We start from the raw sequence: 24215 nt of genomic DNA on the forward strand, positions 1-24215 counted from the left end.
TTGAAAATTAAAGGGATGCTGCGCTCCCCTTAAAATAAAAATAATGGAAAATCTTATCACTGTGCATGCATAGATCACAATCACAATCAATGATTGGACAAAACCTTTATTTATTTCGTCGTCTCTTATAGGTAGGTATAGCTCTCTGCGTTGATAATCAGTCAGGACCTTACTTTACACATAGATACAACTCTACAACAGTTAAACTTATACTGCGACCATCTTTACACGACTGCTCAAAAAAGGGGTATAATATTTTCCTCGTTCATGCATTTATGAGTTTCTTTATTCCGTTCCGTTTTCAGTTAACATATTTAGATGTATGTACAGATAAAGATAGAATTATAACATCACCCCTAGTGACACTGTCTATAAATTCATTCATTTATGAAGGAGATTTTTTTTTTAAGTAAAAATTGTTTATAGCAAATACATTGAACGCTTTGTTAAGCTTTACGTAATCAGAAAAAAGTCTTTAAAAGGTTTTATATAAACCTCTTATTTTTACCGCTTGTTTTTACCGCGACGATTATATTTTTACATTAAAATGTCACTCCTTATAATAACGTACATAATATATATAATATACTATAATTTATTTATTTAATCATAATAAATATATAACAAATAAAGTAATAGCCCGCTACTATATTCCTAATGGACAAACGAGCGCTTAGAGCTTAAATCATCAAACTGCTCCATTGCGGTGTTTTGGATAGTTGGAAATGTATATGTCAGAATTTGATCCGACAAGTGTATACCAAGATGCTAACTTCGTCGTGGAGCCCATGATATAAACTTAACCCGCAATTTTCAGCTCCACTTATTATCCATTACGCCATCTTAGCTTTAATTACATATGTAATTAACAGTTTCGCGTAAATTACAAATATTAATATAATCTTTATATAAAGCATTTTATTAGGCCATAATGACTTTTAAAACATAAAACGGGTACAAAAGACGTCTCTCAAGGAATTCATAGGGCATTATTCATCTATGCTGTCAAGGTCAAAGAAAGATGCTGTGAAATGAAAATGCTTTAAATTAGATTATATACAATATTTAGGAATTTTCCTACAGCTGGGTGAAGATATCTCTTTTTGAGAAGATAATTGGCATTTATTGGTGGTCGGGCTTCGTGCAAGCTCGCCTGGGTAGGTACCACACACTCATCAGATATTCAACAAAACAATAGTACTTGGTATTGTTGTGTTCCGATTTGAAGAGTGAGTGAGCTAGAGCCAGAGTTATTACAGGCACAAAGGTCATTCCCGAGGTTGGTGACGCATTGACGATGTAAGCGATGGTTAACATTTATTCCAATGCCAATGTCTATGGGCGTTGATGACCACTTACCAACAGGTGGTCCATATGCTAGTCCGCCTACATATTCTATAAAAAAACCAAAACCCACCACGATAATTCAGTCGGGGATGGTAGATATATATATTTGGTAGATTTTCATCAGACACATGCAGACTTTTTCGCAATGTTTTCCTTCAGCGCCGAGCACTAAATATATTATAAACACAAACTATGCACATGAAAATTCAGTGTTATTCGTTTGGGTTTGAACACGCAATCATCGCTTAAGATTCACGTCTTCTAAGCTTAAAAGACAATAGTGTATTCAAATTCAATTATTTTTTTTATATAAATCCTGTAAATTTGTTTGACTATGCTCTTATTAATTCCAGACTAAATCCAGACTATATATCTGTGTCGAATATCATTATAATCGGTTCAACGTGTAATGATAGGTAACGGACGGAAGAAAGTAACTCGTACTTTCTTTGTAATATAAATAAAGGATTTTCACTTGATGCTCTTCCATGGTTAAGTTTATTAATATTTTTATGAAGAAACAAAATATATTCCTTTAATTAATATATACTGTATCTGTTAAACTTATGATTATAACCTTTGATATGCCTATGACAACTCACAATTCCGACAGAGAACCAAAGTTATTGACATAACCGTAAGCTGAAGTGACTGTGGGCTGGACACATATGTCGCAGAACCGACAACCGTTAAAGCAGACGTGTTCTGGAGTGGAGACCACGCCTTGGAAAACGTAGCGGTAGGACGACCTCCAGCTAGGTGGAGTGATGATTTTGGAAAGCGTCTGGCAGCGGATGGAAAATGAGAGTTGATGATCGAGCTCAGTAGCGTACCATTGGAGACGCCTATGTCCAGCAGTCGAGAACGAAGGGTCTATGATGATGATTATGAAATCACAATTCATTATTACCTATAAATATAACTATTCAAACACGTGGGATATTCGCAACAGAACTAATATTTTATTTGAGAGAACAAATGACATTATATTGTTAGTTACAACCATATTCACTAGATGGCGTTAGTGGTCGTTAAAAGCAGAGGTGTAACAAATTATATTTTGATACATTTTACGCATGCTAACTATTACATTTTCGGAAATTGCTAATAAAAGTCATTGGTTTGATTTTTTTTTTGTTGCAATGTGAATTATTCAATTCATATCCACAATGTAGAATTTAAAAAAAAACTAAATACACATTATTATAGGCTTTCAAGCACTTTTAAATCGACATTTCACAGGATTACATTAAATGAAAAACTACATCCGGTTCGAAATATAGATTGCCAGAAGAACCGGCAAGAAACTCACTAATCATATACAATTTTTAAATAAATCCTGCATTCTTTTTATACAAACTTCACGCTTTATCTTTATAATCTTCTTAAACGACATCACATAGCCGCTTATACGTGGGACTCTACGTCTAGCTCGGCAAGGTTAACGGTATTTCATTTGCCCGAATATGAGTAGCTTAAGAGATATACGGCAAAGATGAACGTTCTTAACATACATACAAAGCCATTTAAAAAACAGAGACACTGGTGTTTACAATGAACAGTAGCAGAAACGGCCTGTAAATGTCCCACTGCTGGGCTAAGGTCTCCTCCCTTTTTGAGGAAAAGGTTTGGAGCTTATTCCACCACGCTGCTCCAATGCGGGTTGGTGGAATACACATGTGGCAGAATTTCGATGAAATTAGACATGCAGGTTTCCTCACGATTTTTTCCTTCACCGAAAAGCACGAGATGAATTATAAACAGAAATTAAACACATGAAAATTCAGAGGTGTTTACCCGGGTTTGCTCCCTCGATCATCGGTTAAGATTCACGCGTTATTTATCTGGGACATCTTGCCATACAAAACTTGATTCCCCTCAAAAGGGACAGGAAGCCTTTAGCCCAGCAGTGGGACATCCACAGGCTGTCACGAATACGTATGGCAATATTTGGTACGATATTAAATTTATAAGCGATTTAAAAGTTTATTTTCAGAGAAGAAATAATGTAAAGTATAATAACACCGTAAATGTCCTACTGCTGTACAAAGTAATGTTCCTCTTCAGCGGCATACATTTAAATAAATAAACATTATTAAGCGTCGTCAAGATATAAAAGTGCACAAAAAAAATTAATAAAACTATATAAGAACCTACGATAATAAAACTAAACAGTTATAAGCTATTCAATACTCTTTGATAATCTGATACCTTAAACCGACACTGAATTGTTTTACTACTACAGCGCTGACTCTGAGGCAGCACCTTACGTTATGTCGCGAGCACATAACAGTAAAAGCTTTAAAAAAATTTGATAATGGCTGATATATAAATCATAACATTGTCTTGTGTATTTCATCACCATCATCCGCAATCAGACTTCAACCTCTGAGTATAGATCCTTTCATAATGTAAAGTATATATTTTATCAGCCCTACTCAGTCTAAGGCAAATATTTACTAATGGTAGGTCTTTGTGCAAGCTCGTCTGGGTAGGTACCAACCACTCATCAGATATGCTACCGCAAAACAGCAGTACTTGGTATTGTTGTGTTCCGGTTTGAAGGGTGAGTTAGCCAGTGTAATTACAGGCACAAGGGACATAACATCTTAGTTCCCAAGGTTAGTGGCAAATTGGCGATGTAAGCGATGGTTAACATTTCTTACTATGTCAATGTCTATGGGCGTTGGTGATCACTAACCATCAGGTGGCCCATATGCTCGTCCGCCTACCTATACTATAAAAAAACATTTTATATATCGTAGTTGGCATATCTAAACAACAAAGTTATTTATTAAATTATGTAATTCTGGTGTAGATCCACAAACACTTTGAACAAAATTACCAACACGAATTTAGGCTTACATGAAAAACAGCCTTTGAACACGAATAAAATACAATCCTTATTACAAGTTACGCTTTGTACAATTCACACATAACATGATAAATTTATATTTTTAAATTCTGTTTCTGCATTAATGAAAGGAAATTAAATTTGCTATTTCTGCTACTATCAATAAAATATAAAATATTATTTTTATAGAATCTACAACATCTATATGATGTTTTAAGCTTGCATTACCATTAAATTTATCCTTAAGACGTAAAAGTCCTAGTATCTAATTTATTATATCTGAAAAATTATGAATAATCTTCAGTATTTTTTTTTGTTTTATTTTATTTTACTCTATAGATATTGACAATTAAAATAAGGTAACCGCGACCGAAATCATTCAGAACAAAATTATCTATTAAAAAAACTAAGCGTTGAAAACTCAAAAGACAAAACTGTTAAATCGAGGCCAAAATTTGTTTCAAAGCTGAATAAGTTAAATTTATCATTAGGTTATCAGTAAAGGAGCAAATCAGCAGTGATGGAATAAGTATGAGATACACATCATATATATTATAAGCCACACTAGACTACCGTGATAAGTTTCCAATATCTATACTAACAGCCCGTAAATGTTCCTCTCCAGGGTCTACCATGAACGCCTCTTAAATTATAAAAAAAAGCTCAGTGGTTCCAGATTTGAATCCACGGCCTTTAATTAAACTCCACGTATTCTGTTCACTGAGTTATCTCGGTTCAAATATATAAAACCAGAAGAACACATTCAAAGGTATATTTGAATTCCATTTCCATATTTATTTAATTAAATTACACAGGTATCAAAACTCTAAGATCGTGAAGTTTACCTTATAGGACTTCTACTAGGTCAGCCAAATGAGATCTATTCAGTCGTGTATGATGCAGCGTTTTAATAATGTGTTATGTCAAGCCATCGGATAGCTTGGTCGTATCTAGGTTAATTAAGCTAGCTACGGCTAGTCAAGTTATAAAAAAAGTTAATGACAAAACTTTCGTTCGTGCGCTGTATGTTATTTTAATACAAAAATGTTAGTTAACATATATTATGCGAACCTTTCTATATCTAATTTATTCTAAGCAAATGAACTTTTGGGTCACAGGTTGGTATGTGATCTCGTTAGCTCATGGTTCAGCAACAGATGAACTATAAGGAACCTCTGACACCATCGTGGGATCTAAACTATAACTCATGTGGTGTACAACTCATTTACCTGGTGAGAAGACTTTTTGCAAGCCCATCTTGGTATAGTATACTTATTGTTATTATGTTCCGGTTTGAAAAACGAGTGAGCCAATGTCATTAAAGGGACAAGTAACCTCTTAACGCCCAAAGTTGGTGGCGCATTGACGATGTGGGGAATGTTTAATATTCCTTGCAGCTCCAATGACTAATTTCAGTGGTTTACCATCAGCTATTTATCAGAACGCCTACTTATTAGATTTTTTTTCTTTTATTTTTTTATATAGAATAGGAAGGCGGACGAGCATTAGAGCGACCTGATGGTAAGTGGTCACCGACGCCCAAAGACATTGGCAATGTAAGATATATTAACCATCGCATACATCACCAATGCGCCACCAACCTTGGGAACAAAGATGTTATGTCCCTTGTGCCTGTAATTTCACTGGCTCACTCACCCTTCAAAGCCGGAACACAACAATACCAAGTACTGAGTACTGAGTGGGTGGTACCTACCCAGATGAGCTTGCACAAAGCTCTACCACCAGTAAATTAAATTAAGTATTAATATACTACAAATACACGCATTATTGAAAAAATAGGCGTGTATTTGTTTAATAAGAATAATATGCGTCTTAATAAAGATTGCACATAATCATGTTGAATATTTTTTGTTACTAATTATACTTACCAATATAAATGGACGAAGGAATTAGTTTTTATCGTCATCAATGTTAATCGCCTTCCCTTTTTCCGCTTAAATGTACCTTTATTCATCCTGCTTACATAGCGATGACGCAACAAAGGTTTCTGACTTTGTATTTTACTTCGAGGTAACAACTAGACGCACGCCACCGTTTATAGCTATTATTAAAATAATTCTGAAAACTTTGTTTAGATCACGCACGGTACGGTTCTACGACTATGGGAATTATGAACGTTCGTAATTTATGTGGCTATTAAAATAACTATTTGATATTTATACAAATAATTTTGATTTGGATCAGAAAATTACTGAGAAAAACCTCGAAAACTTAAAAAATAGTATAAATTTATTGTATATTAATTAAAACGATGTGTATTTTATTAAACGCGACGATAAAAGCAATCTACATCAAAATTTTCAAACTATTGATATTAATGACTTACAAAGATTAATTGTTTGGGTGAAATTAATGGTTCTTTAATATTAGATTGGAGTTTCTTGTAACAAAATACAAAATAAATATCCTACAAATAACTATTTCAATATCACATATATAATATATAAGACGGAGCTACTTATAAATATGGTGTTCGTATTGATGAGTTTTAATGACATATATTAAGTATATCTAAATTTCATTTCGTTTCACTATTTTCCTTTAAATCTATATTATCGTATATTGTAAATTATGTATTTTAAATAATATACACAATAAGTTATAAATTAATTAAAATAATCAAACTATCTCTATATTAAATAAAGATGGACATACATAACTGGTGGTAGTTACTTTGTGCAAACTCTGGTTAGCTCGCACACGCTCATCAGATATTCTACCGCAAAATAGCAATACTTGTCAAGTATGTATCTTTAATAATATATACAATTAGTTATAAATTAATTAAAATTATCGAACTATCTCGTGTCTATACAACACCATATGCAGCTGTCTATCATGAAACTATTCACTATGACGTACATGCTCGTGTCCCTAGTGCGAGTTTATATACTTATTTGATAGCGTTGAAGTTCACTGCGATTTATAAGGAATGAAAACAGCGCCATCTAGTGACATTAACTGTAATTCCATAAAAACCTTTTTTTATTCTATAAAAACGCATTACGGTATGTGGGGTTCGCCGGTGTTCAAGGCGCCGAGTGCGCCCTGAACATCGGAATACGCACTAAAAAACCAGTGGAGAAGACGAGAAGCGCCACGAGATCGCGTGCATATGCTTCCGTGAGAATTCCATATAAACAGGTCAATGAGTAACAAATTTAGTTATCATATTTTCATAATTAATAGGAAACTATAGCTTGCATATTACAGCAAAATATAATAAACGATAAATACAAACACGGTACATAAGACAATCAAAAGGAGTGTAAACAGAAAATAATACAAAGAAAAATAGTTTGACCTTTTGTCAACTTCAAGTATCAAAATAATAAAGGCAGTATGTATGAAAAAATGGAGAAACACCCTTTTGACTGCGCCGCGCCCCGATGGAACGTTTGGAAAAGCTATTATTCTATATTGAGAGATGTATTCCCAAATACAAATAAAGCGTTTCGAAGGTTTGCAAGTCGACAATCATTTGTATATTTTGAAATGATAATATATTAAGCAACTGCTCTCAGATAATATAACGTTAAAATTAACTGAACATTTTTGAATCGTAAAATATTGTAGGCATATAATTCCAGCTGCGCAGGAAATATCAATGTGCACAGGTGTGTTCGCAAACACAGATGCTTTAGTCGTCGAATAAACAGTTTCATGTGTTTCTGAATATCTGGAATATCATGATAAAAACATAACTTTAACAATTGAAATAAATAAGGACTAAATTATCATAAAAGTAAAATTATTATTGTATCAAATATTAAATTATAATAATTATGTTAAAACAAATTAGTTTGCGATAATTACATTTGCTTATATCACGTTACAGAGTGGTCCAAACAATCCGATAAAATATTTTGCACATTATGGAGATATGTACAAGTGAGGTTAAATAACAATTTCAATGTTGTTTTTAAAAAATATATAAAAACGGGAACCAATAATGCTTATCTCTATGTTACGTGTCTTCGTCATACTATAACAAGTACCAGAAAAATCCTCGCTTGGCTCTAATAATAATTATTTATAAAAAAATTATCAATTTTTCTGTGCAATTTTGCATTTCACCGAAAAGTAAAACCTTATTACACAAATTTCAGTCAAATCGTTAGAGCCGTTTCCTAGATACATGATTTTTTTGTGTATGTAACAATTGCTTATTTAATATAAGATAATTATGTAATGTAAAATTAAGTACATGAAACATGAAAACATGAAAAGCCGTGAACGATCCATTACTATTTTACAAGCCCTTATTTAACTTCATTTACTAATATGTAGTCAAACCAGCAAATTTTATACAAGTTCCCACGAACTAATTGAGCTGTAAATTGGAATTTATACATAACTTTGGCGATAATGCAAAAATGTGATAACATGGCGGTGGTTACAGGAACTCCTTTATTTGTCCACTATACTTTTATATCACGTATTTGGGTTATTTTATTCATTTTTGTACATCAAATCTATTTTTTTTAAATAATCAATATGGGAGCAACAATTGGGAGCATCTCATTATTATTATTCGATCTTGGAACTTATTATAAAAATCGCTAATCTGTTTTACAGAAAAAAATCGTATATTTTGGAAAAGTCATGATTAAAATCAAAATCATGAAAAAAATCGGATAAAAAATATTGATGATATACGGAAACTAAAGAAAAACCGAAGATCACAGGCTCGGACAAAGACAGCGGTCAATACGACACGCTCTTTATTTCCCACGCCTCCCGGCAACATCCCTCGATAGAGATTACGATCCTATTTTACGGCATAAATTTTAACTTTAATAATAATAAAATTGTTTTTATAAGCGTTACAACGATATTAACAAATCTATACTAAAAATGAGATGTTTTTTTTTCTCACTCAAAAACTACTAAAACAATAAAAAATAAAACTTATACCAATGCAACGCGTTTCGCGAAAAGGGGTTAATACATATATACATATATAATATTATTATGGAAGTCACTGCACTTCACAATTTCATTCGCTTTAAATTCTTATTGAAGTGACAGCTTCATTTTCATGAGCTTGTACCGTATATTTTAAGTGTTATATAACTATATATATACAGTAACAGCCTGTTACTGTCCCACTGCTGGGCTAAGGCCTCCTCTAACTTTTGTAAAGAAGGTTTGGAGTTTATTCCACCACGCTGCTCCAATGCAGAATACACATATGGCAGAATTTCAATGAAATTAGACACAAGCATGAGATGAATGCCCGGGCTTGCACCCACGATCATTGGTTAAGATTCACGCGTTCTAACCACTAGGCCATCTCCGTTAATTAATATATACAAGTTAAACTATATATGTACAAGCGTCTAGTCGTGTTGTTTCCTGTTCAAGAATAGAGCTGTGTCAATTCGAGTCCGGTGTCGTAAGAGCCATCTAGGTTTAGCTAGGAGTCCTATTAACGTTGAGATGATATCCAACAAGTAACAACGCTCTTACGTGCTTTCTGAGACACAGGAGTGTACACACACTTATAAATTCTAGACTCCGGATTGCTACTGAGAAAATTTCGACATAAAAAAACCCAATAATTTTTATCGGCCTGATCTGGGGCTTGAACTCAAAACGTCGGGGTCTGTGGTCATATATATAGCCACTACACCAACGAGGCAGTTGATTAACGTTAATATGCACATCGTCATGTTCAGATTAATTGGCATATCATGCTATACTAGTTTTTACTCAGAGATTTGTATATTTTAGGGTGAATAAAAAAATTAAGTTTAAACACAAAAACCTGACTACGAAAACATAGCGAAACAGAGAATATTCATGTCCGATTTTTTTATATACCAACTACTCTTTTATTTATCATTTAATTAAAAAGCCGAGATGGCCTAATGGTTACAACGCGTGAATCTTAACCGATGATCGTGGGTTCAAACCCGGGCAAACACCACTAATTTTCATATGCTTAATTTGTGCTTATAATTCATCTCGTGCTTGATGGTGAAGGAAAACATCGTGAGGAAACCTGCATGTGTCTAATTTCATTAAAAACTTTTTCCTCAAAAGGGAGAGGAGGCCTTAGCCCAGCAGTGGGACATTAACAGGCTGTTACTGTACTGTAATTAGGAGACAACTGAAACAATTTAATTGATCACATATGTATATATATTAATGTTTAGAGGAAAGAAAAGCCTCCTTTTAGATTCGCTGTAGTCGGCCTTTGTTAGTCACCGGATCTTATGATTCAGAGAGAGATAGAGCGATTCATCTGCTATTCCTAGGCAAAATCGTCACTACGTGAGTTGCTACGTGAAATAAGGACGAAGGTTGCTACGGATAATAAGCAAACTCCCTTTCGCGTTTGTAATACTAGTGGATAAACATGGATAAATTTAATCTATTTTAATTATCTGATTACCCGTCCAAAGTTTTTGAAATAATTTAATTTTCCTATTTCAATGAAAATTAATTAAATTGGTTATTTTTTATATTCTTGAAATTAATTTAATCACTATTGTACTTTAGAAAGTAGTAGTACTTAAATGTATGTTTTAAAATTTTAATTTTTCTAGTTTTTGACTACGACTTTGCACGCGTGTTAGCAGGAGGGTATTAGGTAAAAAGTAGCCTATTCCTTCCTCGAGGTTCAAGATTGCTTGAGAACTATGAAAGAATTTTTCGGAATTTATTTCCTAAATGAGTTAATGGTTGGATGAAAGTTTATATAAAAGTTAACTTAAAGGTGTAAGTCACCATTATTCAATATTTAAAATTCGGTGAGTTTCTGAATGTTTTTGATGCTGTATCTCATCAGGTATATGGCTAGCATAAAAATAAAATTTTAAAAATTCTAACAAGTAAAATACATTCGTGATATTTCAAAGTCAAAACCTACAGACTCCACGTTTCCGTAAACAACATTCACAATTCGACTTCACGACAACTCTTAAAAATATTTCATTTTCAGTTGCTGCAACAAGAATTTTAAGAAAAAACTCGTCGTGGACCATAAATTATCCGTCACTGGTACGTGGTTTTCTGTATCTTTGCCAACATTTACCGAAACGATTTATTAGAGAAAAAAAAAATAACAAAAAATTACAAATATTGTTGCATACACATCGTGAATTCACAGAAATACACAGAATACACAGAAAAGAATATAGGATACCGTCTATCTCACAGCCTCCCCATTCAGACGCGAGTGAAACAACGGGCGAAAATCTGCAATATGCGATGAAAAAACAATACGCGATGTTCTTTTTAAGTGAACTGCTGCGTAGAATGAAACGTCTTTTTAAAGCTATTTAAAAACACAATAGTAGTATTAATGAAAAGTAAAGTTAGTCTTCCGATTTCTTCGCCGAGTTTTCACTGTGTTGTTAATGAAGTTCAAAGTTCAGTTTTTAACGTTGCTAATTAATGGTTGATTTTTCAATGGCTTTGTACAAAACTACTTTTTTAACGTTTTCGAAAGAAACTCTTTTTTTATTTATTTGAAATAGATAAGCAGACTCGCAAATGGACCACCTAAGTGGACCACCCATAGACGTTGGAACTGTAAGAAATATTAACTATTCCTTACATCGTCGATGTGCCACTAAACTTGAGAAATGTTACATATCTTGTGGCTGTACATTACACTGGCTCACTCACCCTTCAAACTGGACCATAACAATACGACGTATTATTGTCTGGTGGTAGAATTTATGAGTGGGTACCTACTCAGACGGGCTAGCTTCAAGCTATATCACCAAGGAAATAAAATTTTAAATTAAAAACAAAGACTTAATAACATTAGAAATCTTAATAAATTTCATTATAATTATATACTAGCTAAACACGGCAGATGTTATCATTTTTGTACATATACCAATTATTATAGTGATTGGTTAAACGGTATAGTAATTGCTGTACTGTATCGCCATCTAGCGGCGAGGTTTAACAAACTGGATGGTATAAAAAACCTCCATGGCAAAATTATATATGTCTCATTTTTAATGATAATCCGTAAAATGGTGTCGAAGTATAATAATCTAAAAAAAATATATACCAAGAACATTTTTGTATATAAGATTAAATATATAGGTTCGATTTCGAAGTTAAAACAATATAAGATTTCTTTAGTTTAAATTTAGAATTTTTTTATTCACATATACCATTTACTTAAAGGGGAATTTTATATACTGGAAGATAAAAAAAACAATCCTTTACGCCCGGCTGTATGACGCCAGCCCTTCTTGGAAATGCTTCTTCTAGAGTAAGTGCTTTACTGCTGGTAGGGCTTTGTGCAAGCTCGTCTGGGTAGGTACCACTCACTCATCAGATATTCTACCGCAAAACAGCAATACTTGATATTGTTGTGTTCCGGTTTGAAGGGTGAGTAAGCCAGTGTAATTACAGGCACAAGGGACATAAAATCTTAGTTCCCAAGGTTGGTGGCGCATTGGCTATTTAAACGATGGTCGACATTTTTTACAATGCCAATGTCTAAGGTGACCACTTACCATCAGGTGGCCCATATGCTCGTCCACCTTCCTATTCTTTAAAAAAAAATCGCCATACATTTGTAAAGTCTTTAAAGTGATGACAATATTGATGAGCTTGATAAAAGATTTACCTTAATCATCTTATGACACCGAGATTGGGTGTGGCGCTATACAACTCTATCACAACTAAGATCACTAATAAGCTACAGACAAATCATAGATAGATACATATATAAATATTATATTGATTGTAAACTTACCCGCAGTCTTTATATTTAAATAAGAAAGAGGCAAAACTACAAGAGAATAATATTATAGCAAGATTATGATACAACGACTGTGATAAAATAAATAATAATAAAATAACAATTAACAGACTGAAATTAGTATCAAAACAAAAATTTTAGTGAACGTAAAATAATCATACATTGTTTAACAATGATCGAAGTTTTGAGTAAATAATAATAAAAATAAATTGAGTTTTATAGACGTAATAAATTGATTACTATTCGCTATCAAATAAAACTATGTTTATAACTTAACTTAACTCATAATATGTCACGTTTTACATTATTATAAAAGTGGATACCAAAGTTATGGAATCATTGATTCCAATCAGCTTATAATTCAATATGGTTACATATGTAATATACCGACAAAATAAATAATATTTTGTTATTTTTTTATACTATAGGTGATCATATAGGACGATCATATGGGCCACAATATTATATGTATTTTTTTATGGTATAGGTAGATGGATGAGCATTTGGGCCACCTGATGGTAAGTGGTAACCAATGCCCATAGACTTTGGCATTGTAAAAATGTTAACCATCGCTTACATTGCCAATGGGCCACCAACCTCGGGAACTAAGGTGTTATGTCCCTGTTGCCTGTAATTACACTGGTTCACTCAAACTTTAAACCGGAACCAAACAATACCAAGTACTGCTGTTTTACGGTAGAATATCTGATGAGTGGGTCGTACCCAGACGACCTTTCACAGAGCCCTACCACCAGTAAAAAAAGTCTTCTGTACTAACAGAACCTTAATAATCCTTTTTAATTAAAATCGATTAAACATTTTTTGTTATCTCGATGTATTATAAAATTTACGATTTAAAATGATACTTTCATGTTAAGTCAAAACCGATCAGAAACATAATAATTACACGAAAATTGCCCTTGAAATTAAAATTCCGTATTTAACTGCTAGCATTAAGTATTTTAATCTTATTTAATATTTCATTCAATCATCATTTTAAAAATAAATTACAGTTTTAAATCAACTTTATTAAAATAATCTTTATTGGCGGCCATGTTAAAATAAATACAATATTTAGTAAAATACTAAATACTGTTGTCATCGAGACAAAATTGTATGGCAAATTATAGCTCCATCGAATTAATATTCTTAAAAAACCAACTGCGAGATTTGACCCACACGTACAGGTGAAACAGCTTATAAAAGCCTTGTCATTATTATTTTATTATTTACTGTACTATCTATACAAGATGATAATTATTTATTCTCAATAAATTGTAAACTTTTAAAAATGGAATTATATGTCACACTAGTAGTAAAGTGAGAAATAATATTACCGAAAGAAAACTTAACTTCAATAACCATAATTAGTTAAAATTCAAAAAAACATTAGAATTATGTAATATAAAATTAAAAAATGTATGTATATAATAAAGAATTACTTATATTTGTCAAATTAAAAAATATCAATTACCCTTTATATCACGTAATTATAATACGACGAACAAATTTAGTAGTTTTAAAACTTCATATTTCAATATTATACTACCTTCTTATATTTAATATTATTAAAATATTTTTTATTCTTTACAAAAGGAATAAATATTAGTTTCGTTTTAAAAAAACACTTTATTAAATTATACTTCTATTGCATAAATATAACTAATAATAAACTACTTTTCTTACTCGGATAATAAATTAAAATATATAATATACTCACCACGAAATGATATTCAAAAAATTTTCAAAGACATTTTATTTAACATTAAACCCCGTTCACACTTTGTTCAACAAATTTAACAACAAAATTGTTATTGAACACTTGTAATAAAGTTGTAGCACTTTCACTATAACCGGTCTTTTAAACTGTACAAACTTTAACTTTTAAAGTTCATTTGACTGGTAGTTTTATTTTCATTGCGAGCAACAGATAAATTTGAAAAATAAAACGAATATTAAACACACTATTCAAATCACGCGGGTATCGATAAAATCGTTGCACCGGGTTTAGAGAGCGCGTCAGGACCGTTTCCCGACGAATCTCAGAATATACTGGTACAAAAGCACGAAAGTTCTTACAACGCATGCGTCCTTCATACGCCGTTTTATCTACAGGACTACGAATACTAAACAGTTTTTCCGCTAAATAAAAAAAAGGTAATTCATTAAAAAAAATTATTATTATATTTATATTTTTACATTATTGATTTTTATCTTACTTTAAGTACCCAAACTGATAAAACGATCGAAAACGAGATTTAATCTATGGCATCTCTGTTGGTAGTAAGTAAACTAACAGCCTGTTAATGTCCCATAGCTGGGCTAAGGGCTACTCTCCGTTTGAGGAGAAGATTGGAGCTTCTTAAGCCACGCTGCTCCAATGAAAGTCGACGGATACACGTGTGACAGAATTTCAGTGAAATTAGACACATGAAGGATCATCATGTAGGAAACATGAATGATGCATGATAAACACAAATTAAGCACAGGAAAATTCAGTGGTGCTTGCCTGGGCTTGAACCCGCAATCATCGGTTTCCGGCCATCTCGGCTCTTTTGGTATTACTTAAAGTAAATAAAACTTTAAAAAGTTCCTTATACGCTTTCGTATGCACTATGGATGTAAAATGTACCACCCATTCATTACATATTTACCGCCAAACAGCAACACTTAGTATTATTATGTTTCGGTTGTGAGTGAGCCAGTGTAACAACAGATATAACATCTTAGTTCCCATGGTGGTGTATCAGTGATATAAGGAAAGGTAAATATTTCTCATGGCGCCAATGTCTATGGGCAGTGGTGACCACGTACGTTGCAGCACATTTCGGAGATAGTTTTAGTGTATGATATTGTTATAAAACTAAATCTGCTTTGCAGTTTCGCTCGCAATGAATTTACACTGTTGATGTGATAAGTTTGAATTTCATATGTTTGTGAGATTGTAATTTAAATAGAGTATGAGAGATCAGACTTGTATGCATTTATAAAATTAACTGTCATAAAAAAAGTATCATTTTGACAAATTTATTTTATTTTCTTTATTGTTTTTCTCGTATTAAAAATATATTTAACAAAGTTTTATGAATATAAGAAACAAGGCGATCTTTTCACTTTCTAGCTATATCTTCCAGACAGCCTTTGGATTATTAGAAAACTAAGTAGGTTTTTTTTTTATTTTATAAATAGGAAGGCGGACGAGCATATGGGCCACCTGATGGTAAGTGGTCACCTACGCCCGTAGACATTGGCATTGTAAGGAATGTTAACCATCGTTTACATCACCAATGTGCCACCAACCTTGGGAACTAAGATGTTTTCGTCCGTTTGTTTGTGTCCGAGATTATTTCGTAACAAATATCATAAAAACTTTCGCATTTATAATATTGAAGATGATGTCGTCCTGACCAATTTCAGCCATTGGTGGCTAATCTGACATGAGCGGAGAGTTAAAGCGCAGGACCAATGGTATTATATCCTTTTCGAAGCATGTGCGTGTACATACTTCTAACTTCCAGACTCTGGGCTGCTACTGCGAATTTTTCAAAATGTATATATGTAGACGCTAGACCAAAGAGGCAGCCAATAATATATATTTTATTGTAGCTTCGATTACTTGACATAAAAACTGTCCTTACAGTTGAAATAACAATTGTATATGTATGACATATATATCCGATTTCTATATATAAAAAATAGCTTTACGATATAAATGTTAAAATATTATATTAAAATTACTTTTGAAGGAAATCGATTAAGAAAAATAATTTCACATTTCATTAAATATTTATACAAAACAAAATAAAGTAACGTGACGTTGAATTGAAAAGAGTAAAACTGGAAGACCTAAAAGTTGAGTGGAATCCAATCGAACACATGACTTCATTTCGCTCCACTAAATGGAATAAAACGATAGATTTTATCGTGTAGATTTTTTTTTATCTAATGACGTTTTTTTTACATCATAAATCTTTTATTAAAAACAAAATTAAAGTAGATCTAAATCAAAAACCACATAACGCATTTTCTATCACATAATAAAATATGTCTAATTAAAAAACGTATTTCTTAATTCATTCGTAATTAACCCATTAAATATAGTTACAATGTAAGGATGCAATTATATCAATTAGTGAATTGCCTTCCTTAACAGACACGTCCCACAATTCAGTCGTTTTCTTAACGTTTAAAACTATTTATAATATCTTCAACATTTATAATATTCGATTTTAAATTTTAACCGTCTTTTCACATTGTCCTTAAACATCAAATAAACGTATAATAAAAGTTGTTTAGCGTATTTGACATTTGAATGTATAAGACATAGGATCTTCTTCATTCAAATGTCACATCCATAATGACAGAAAAAGAGAAATCACTATTTAACATTTTTTTTTTATAAAATTGGCGGAAGAGCATATGGGCCAGCTGATGGTAAGTGGTAACACCCATAGACATTGGCATTGTCAGAAATGTTAACCATCGCTTACATTGTCAATGCGCCACCAACCTTGGGATCTAAAATGTTATGTCCCTTGTACCTGTAATTACACTGGCTCACTCACCCTTCAAACTGGAACACAACAATACCAAGTACTGCTGTTTTGACCCAGACGAGCTTGCACAAAGCTCTACCACCACACTAAAGCATTTAAGCAACGTTTATAAGTAAAGCTACTAATTACAAACAACAAAACCGTTGCTACGTAAAATCTATGTTAAATCTGTATTTCATCTATGACTCAACCAGTCTGCAATTACTAATTATAATTTCACCCAACGCACTTTTATATTTATTCCTCATAATATACATCGACTTTGCCATGTAACATATTCGTTTCAACAGTTTAAAGAAATATAAATAAGTAAAAACTAATAATTAAAAAAAAGTATGGTTTTATTTTTATTTATCATACGAACAGCTCTTACAATTTTTTATATCGCCGGGAGGGCAAATGACTCTACTCCACCTGATGGTAAGTGGTAGTAAAGTCCAAACGCGACGACGGCCAGTACAGACGGGAAAAACGTTCTGCACTAGCCGCCTTCGCCTTGCCGGCCCGCAAGATGCCTCTTCACGCCTCGTTTGAAGGAACCCGGGTTGTAAGAGGAGGGGAATACGTGAGCTGGTAAGGAATTCCATTTTTTGGAAGTGCGACAAAGAAAGGAGTTGCCAAATTTCTTTGTTCGCGATGGAATTGATGTCACAGTTAGGCGGTGACATCGAGAACCAGCTCGCGTGGACTTAAGAAGGAAGGGGGAAGCAGGAATTAGAGAGAATAATTCCTCAGAGCACTCGCCGTGATACAGTCGATAGAAAGCGCTCAGTGCTGCTATCTCACGACGCAATTGTAAAGGTTCAAGGGTGTTTGTGACCTTTACGTCGCCAATAATGCGTACGGCACGTCGCTGCAACCGGTCCAAGGCCTCAATTAGGTACTTAGCGGAGCCATCCCAAAGGTGCGAGCAATATTCCACGCAAGACCGTACCTGTGTTTTGTACAGCAGGCACAGTTGTTGTGGCGTGAAAAAGCGCCGCACCTTGTTCAGAACTCCGAGTTTCCGTGAAGCTGTTTTTATAACAGCCTCGATGTAATCCCTTGGACTAAGGTCGCAGCGAACGTCAATCCCCAGCATGGCAATTTTGCTTTGCATCACCAGCGGAGTACCACAGAGGGAGGGAAGAGGGGAAAATGTTGACTTTTTCGCCGTGAGAGCGCATACCTGTGTTTTCTTGGCATTAAACTCAACAAGATTATCAGAGCCCCATTTGGCGATGAGATCTAACGTCCTATCGAGTTCTATGACAAGATTCTCCCGCCTCTCCTCAGTTTCCGCCCGCCCAGCCACTGCGCGTCCGTGGTATCCACCATGCACTGTACTATCATCTGCATAGCAATGTATGTTCCCAAGGGAGAGCATATCATTGATATGCAAAAGAAAGAGTGTGGGAGATAGCACAGATCCCTGGGGGACGCCAGCATTCACTACATAGAATTGTGAAGCGCAACCATCTACTAAAACACGAAGGCTACGCTTGTGTAGGAAGCTGGCAATCCAGGTGCATAGCTGAGCAGGCAGACCATATGCCGGTAGCTTGGAGAGAAGACTTCTGTGCCAGACCCTGTCGAAAGCCTTGGAGATATCGAGGCTGACAGCCAACGATTCTCCATGCTTGTCGATAGCTTCACCCCAGAGGTGTGTTACGTACGCTAGAAGATCACCTGTGGACCGTTTTGGTCGAAACCCGTACTGACGATCATTAATTAGACAGTGATCTTCTAGGTAATGGATCAGTTGGTTGTTTAAAATCCGTTCCATCACCTTACAAAGTACTGAGGTGATAGCTATTGGCCGATAATTTGCCGGGTCAGACCGATCCCCTTTTTTGGGAACCGCTTGCACATTAGCTCTTCTCCAAGCCTCCGGCACACTTCCCGAAGAGAGAGAAAGTTGGAACAGGCGCGTTAACACAGGAGACAGCTCCGCTGCGCACTTCTTCAGCACTATGGCTGGTGTGGCGAACGCGACACTTACCAGATATAATTTATATAAATAAAACATTATATATATAATCATATAATATCTTATATATTTTTCATACATAAAATAATAAATGTAACATGAATACAAATATTACTATAACATATGTAAATATAACTATACTATATATACTATAATACTTTATATACTTATATGAATAATATAATAATTTATGTAATGTCGGAAGGCAGTCGCCGCGCGATCGTATAATAGAAATGTCTATTCTTTGATTATATACCGTTACTTTAAACAAAGAACGTAAGCGCATCGGCTCAGTCGTCGGCCGCCTTCCGCCAACCAGTCGAATCTTAGATCTCGTACTGAACGCACGTCGCTTCTAAGTTCTAATTTGCCCCACAATTTTAAACCTTAAGTGTTTGTGATAAGTCATACTTCCTTCTTGCATCTAAACTTATCTTCATACTTCGTTCTTATCATTCTACTCTGTGCTGTGCCTATCTTTATGTTATTTATTATTTCTACAAGAAATAAATTATTAGTGGAAGAAACTGTTTTAATTAAACCTCATCTACAACATCAACCACAACTCCGCTACACTGGTATTCCATCGGGACCGCTAGCTTTCCGTACATCAAGTGATTGCAGCTCCGCACGCACATCACGTTGCCTGATTTTAATGTCAGGCATCGTATGGCCACATGCAGGTATTGTAGGTGGCAGTGCACTACAATCATCGATGACGGAATTGTCGGCAAAAAGTTTAGCCAGGAGATCAGCTTGCTCTTGCGGACTGTGAGCTAGCGATCCGTCCGGATTTCTGAGCGGTGGCAGCGAAGGTTGGCAGAAATTGTTTTGCACAGACTTGGTCAGACGCCAGAAGCTACGGGAGCCCCTAGGATGCGAAACAAGGTCATGACCAATCTGTACAATGCGCTGTGCATCCGCTCTCGTGTATGCCTTTCTACAGGACTTGGAATTTTTATTATAGTTTGCTTTCAGTGAGTCAATGTTAGATGCCCCGCTAATGCAGCCGTTGATCCACTTGCGATATGCCGCCTGCTAAGCTGATACAGCATCGGCACATTCACGAGTGAACCAACGGTTACGCGTACGCCTACTGACGAGATCTGAGCTAGGAATGTAGTATTCCATTCCCAGCATGATCTCGCCAGCAACAGCAGCGGCACTAGCTGTCGGGTCATTCCCACTGAAGCAACGTTCCTTCCAAGGGACCGACGCATAGTAATCGCGCATACCGTCCCAATCCGCCGACTTATAGTGCCAAACGCGACGTTTGCATACCGCTAGTGGCGGCAGCTTGGCCTGTGGCACTCTGGTAGAAATAAGGCTGTGATCCGAAGAGCCAAGAGGAGCCTGAACCACAACCTGATATTCCACCGGGTGAGAAGTCAGCAGAAGGTCCAGTAGAGAAGGTGCTTGCCCATCAATGTCTGGGATCCTGGTGGGCTGATCAACCAGTTGGGTCAAGTCATGTGTGAGAGCAAAAGCATGAGCAGTCCTTCCAGCATGGTCAGTTTTGAGGGATTTCAACCAGGATTCGTGGTGAGCATTAAAGTCCCCCAAAAACACCAATTCCGCGTTAGGAAATTGCTCTTGCGCAGCATCTGCCACCCGACTAAGATGGTCAAATAATCGGCTTGTCTCCAAGTCACCATTGTGGGATCTGTAGAGGCACACGTAGACTCGGCTCTGACGAACCAGGTCCACACGTACCACCAACATGGAGAAGGAGGGGTCCTCCAAGCAGCGCAGTCGGTGACAGCAAACATCCGTCCTGACGAACAAGCATACTCCGGCTTTCGCTTTGAAGGATTCTTCAAGCGTGTAGCCGGGATAATTAAGGTAGCTGGTATCGGCAGGAGGGAGTATTTGTGTCTCCGTGAGAAACAACATTGCTGGCCGTGCTGTCTCGAGATGGTGGTGGACAGTGTTGAGGTTAGTGTGGAGTCCTCGGATGTTAGAGAACTCGACCTCAAACAGCGAGGGTATGGTGGGGGTGAGCACCGCTGTACGACCGTTATTTCTTTTTTGTTGCGCCATTTGAGAGAAATTAAATGGAAAAGAGACGTGAAGCGAGCGATGTATTGCCACGATAGGGATGGGCAAAGTGTGGAGGCGTGTTTTCCCAAGTGGTTGCCAAAAGGAAAAATACACTGACCCGCCGGACGGAAGGGCCCCCGAACCCCCCCGGAAGTGGCCGCCGGGACCCCACCTACCGGTCACCAACCGGCACGACGGTCCACCCCGAGATTATGCGTGGCCTGGTGGGGCAGCCTCACGAGCTGGTTAGGCACGCTCGGGCCCCTGTACTATGCCACGGGCGGCCAGCGGAACAGCCGTTTCTTCGGGTCTCCCTGACCGGCAGGTCAATACAGTTTCCCCCGGCATTGGTTCAACAGCCGTCTCCAACCGGACCAACACCCATCGCGGCAATACTCGCTCGGGCTCTGGCTGTACGCTGGCTGACCTCGAAACGCGGCTGCAAGCCACTTCACGAGTTTTTCACCATGCGTACGGTGGTAACAAGCCAGGCGGATGTTAGCATCCTACCAGCAGATGAGCAGATGGTTGCTCAGATATCCCTTAGTCGCCTCTTACGACACCCATGGGAAAGAGAGGGGCAGTGAAATGTATTCTTTCTCCGTCACTGCACGGATAGATCTATGCAATCAGAATCAAGATCTCGCTGATAGGAATAACTTAGTTTATTTTTAGTGAGTGAAAACCGAGAAGGCCTAGTGGTTAGAATGCGTGAATCTTAACCGATGATCGTGGGTTCAAACCCGGGCAAGCATCACTGAATTTTCATGTGCTTAATTTGTGTTTATAATTCATCTCGCCCTTGACGGTAAAGAAAAACATCGATGAATGGAATGGATGGATGGAAACCTGCATGTGTCTAATTTCATTGAAATTCTGCCACATGTGTATTCTACCAACCCGCATTGGAGCAGCGTGGTGGAATAAGCTCCCAACCTTCTCCTCAAAAGGGAAAGGAGGCTTTAGCCCAGCCGTGGGACATTAACAGGCTGTTACTGTACCGTTACTGTTTAGTGACGGTAATTTTAAAAGGTTATTGACAGCAAGCTCAATATCAAATTGAAGATATTCTATAGACAAAACAATTCACATGTTACAACAGTATTTATAATTCCACATGACAACCAATTAGGATTCTGACAGCAATTGTCAACCGCAGGTGTCTTGTCTTAAGCAATTATTATTAATAATCCTTCTCATCCTTAATTTATATAAGCACAAAACTTTATGGTCTGGTTTTTTAAGACCATGAATGGAAAAAAAAACTAGATTTTTTTTAATTCGTGTTAACTTAAACAATATTTTTAATATTGGAAAAGAAATCAGATCAACAACCCACGATTTTAACTTTGTCATATCATTGCCTTTGTCCATATCCTTGTTCGAATATGAGTTGTATTTAGAGGAGCTTATTAATGAGTTCTTGAATTCAAAAATAGGCTATATTATAATTTATTGATTGTATAAATACCGTTCCCGCTAATATCAAGAAATTCAAATGATCTATATCACGGTACGGCATCTCTTTTAATTTTATTCCCATTTCACCCAGCGGCCTCCGTAATATTTTAGACGGACTCTGCATGAACTGATATTGTTCTGTATGCTTTACAGATAATATAATGCGCATCGGTTTGCGGATTGAGAAAATTACGTAGTTGGTTAGATACAGTCAAGAGCAGGAAGTATGTAAACGGTACGGTCTGACGTATAATGTAACGTCATGAGAAGTGTGTTCATGGCGAGAAGCAAATTTCATGATGAAAAACTTATCATAGCTATCAATAGAATGTCATTTCAAAGGCTGCATAACTTCAGAAACCTTAAACATGATATGTCTTCAAAACGACATTGGCACTCAAAGTGAATCAAGTTTGCTCGCTGCTCCATCATTGTAAAAGCAACTTTTTTCAAACTTTTATGCGAGCAATTTTGCTAAATATACTTGTATGTTTAGTGACAGTAATAACAGTATCCTACCTCTGAACGTAAATAGATTTGATTGTCCATTGAATCAGTGAATCACTGATGCGCAATTGCCAATAGATGGGAGCGGCAATGATTGATATACGAGTACTGTAAGGGGATTGAAAATTTTACTAACACAGCATAAGCAAATTACTAACACAATAAATCTTTTACAAATCATAATAAAGAAATATTCTAGTCCATTATTTTACATATATTAAAAATTAGTATATTAAAATTCTCTATTTAAACCTAGGTAAAATAAGTTTATATAGAAAAAGCCCTACCACCAGTGTAAGTAACACTGGTGGTAGGGCTTTGTGCAAGCTCGTCTGAATAGGTACCACTCGCTCATCAGATATTCTACCGCTAAACAGTAGTACTTGTGATTTTTGTGTTCCGGTTCGAACGGTGAGTGAGCTAGTGTAATTACAGGCATAAGGGCCATAACATCTTCGTTCCCAAGGTTAGTGGCGCATTGGCGATGTAAACGATGGTTAACATTTCTTACAGTGCTAATGTCTATGGGCGTTGGTGACCACTTACCCTCAGGTGGCCCATTTATGCTCGTCCGCCTCGTCCTATTCAATAAAACTAGACTTAGAATATACAAGAACTAAACTTGTTTTTAAAGTAAAGAATATTAACGTATCCATTAGTCATATTATAATATATTACCATAAAAATGAACTTGAAAATACTGAAAATCCTTTTCTTCAATAT

At 35.6% G+C, this 24215-nt stretch overlaps 1 protein-coding gene across 1 annotated transcript in view; it reads right to left on the minus strand.

Moving 5' to 3' along the window:
• LOC126772488 (alkaline phosphatase-like) overlaps window positions 1-14971 on the minus strand; it is a 78696-nt gene extending 63725 nt beyond the window's left edge. Inside the window, exon 1 of the mRNA XM_050492877.1 lies at window positions 14680-14971. The gene's annotated coding sequence lies outside the window, so the exon portion shown is untranslated. The remainder of the gene's footprint in view (window positions 1-14679) is intronic.
• Window positions 14972-24215: the final 9244 nt, after the last annotated feature.

The sequence above is a fragment of the Nymphalis io genome, chromosome 12 (assembly GCF_905147045.1).
Source record: "Nymphalis io chromosome 12, ilAglIoxx1.1, whole genome shotgun sequence".
Classification (NCBI taxonomy): domain Eukaryota; kingdom Metazoa; phylum Arthropoda; class Insecta; order Lepidoptera; family Nymphalidae; genus Nymphalis; species Nymphalis io.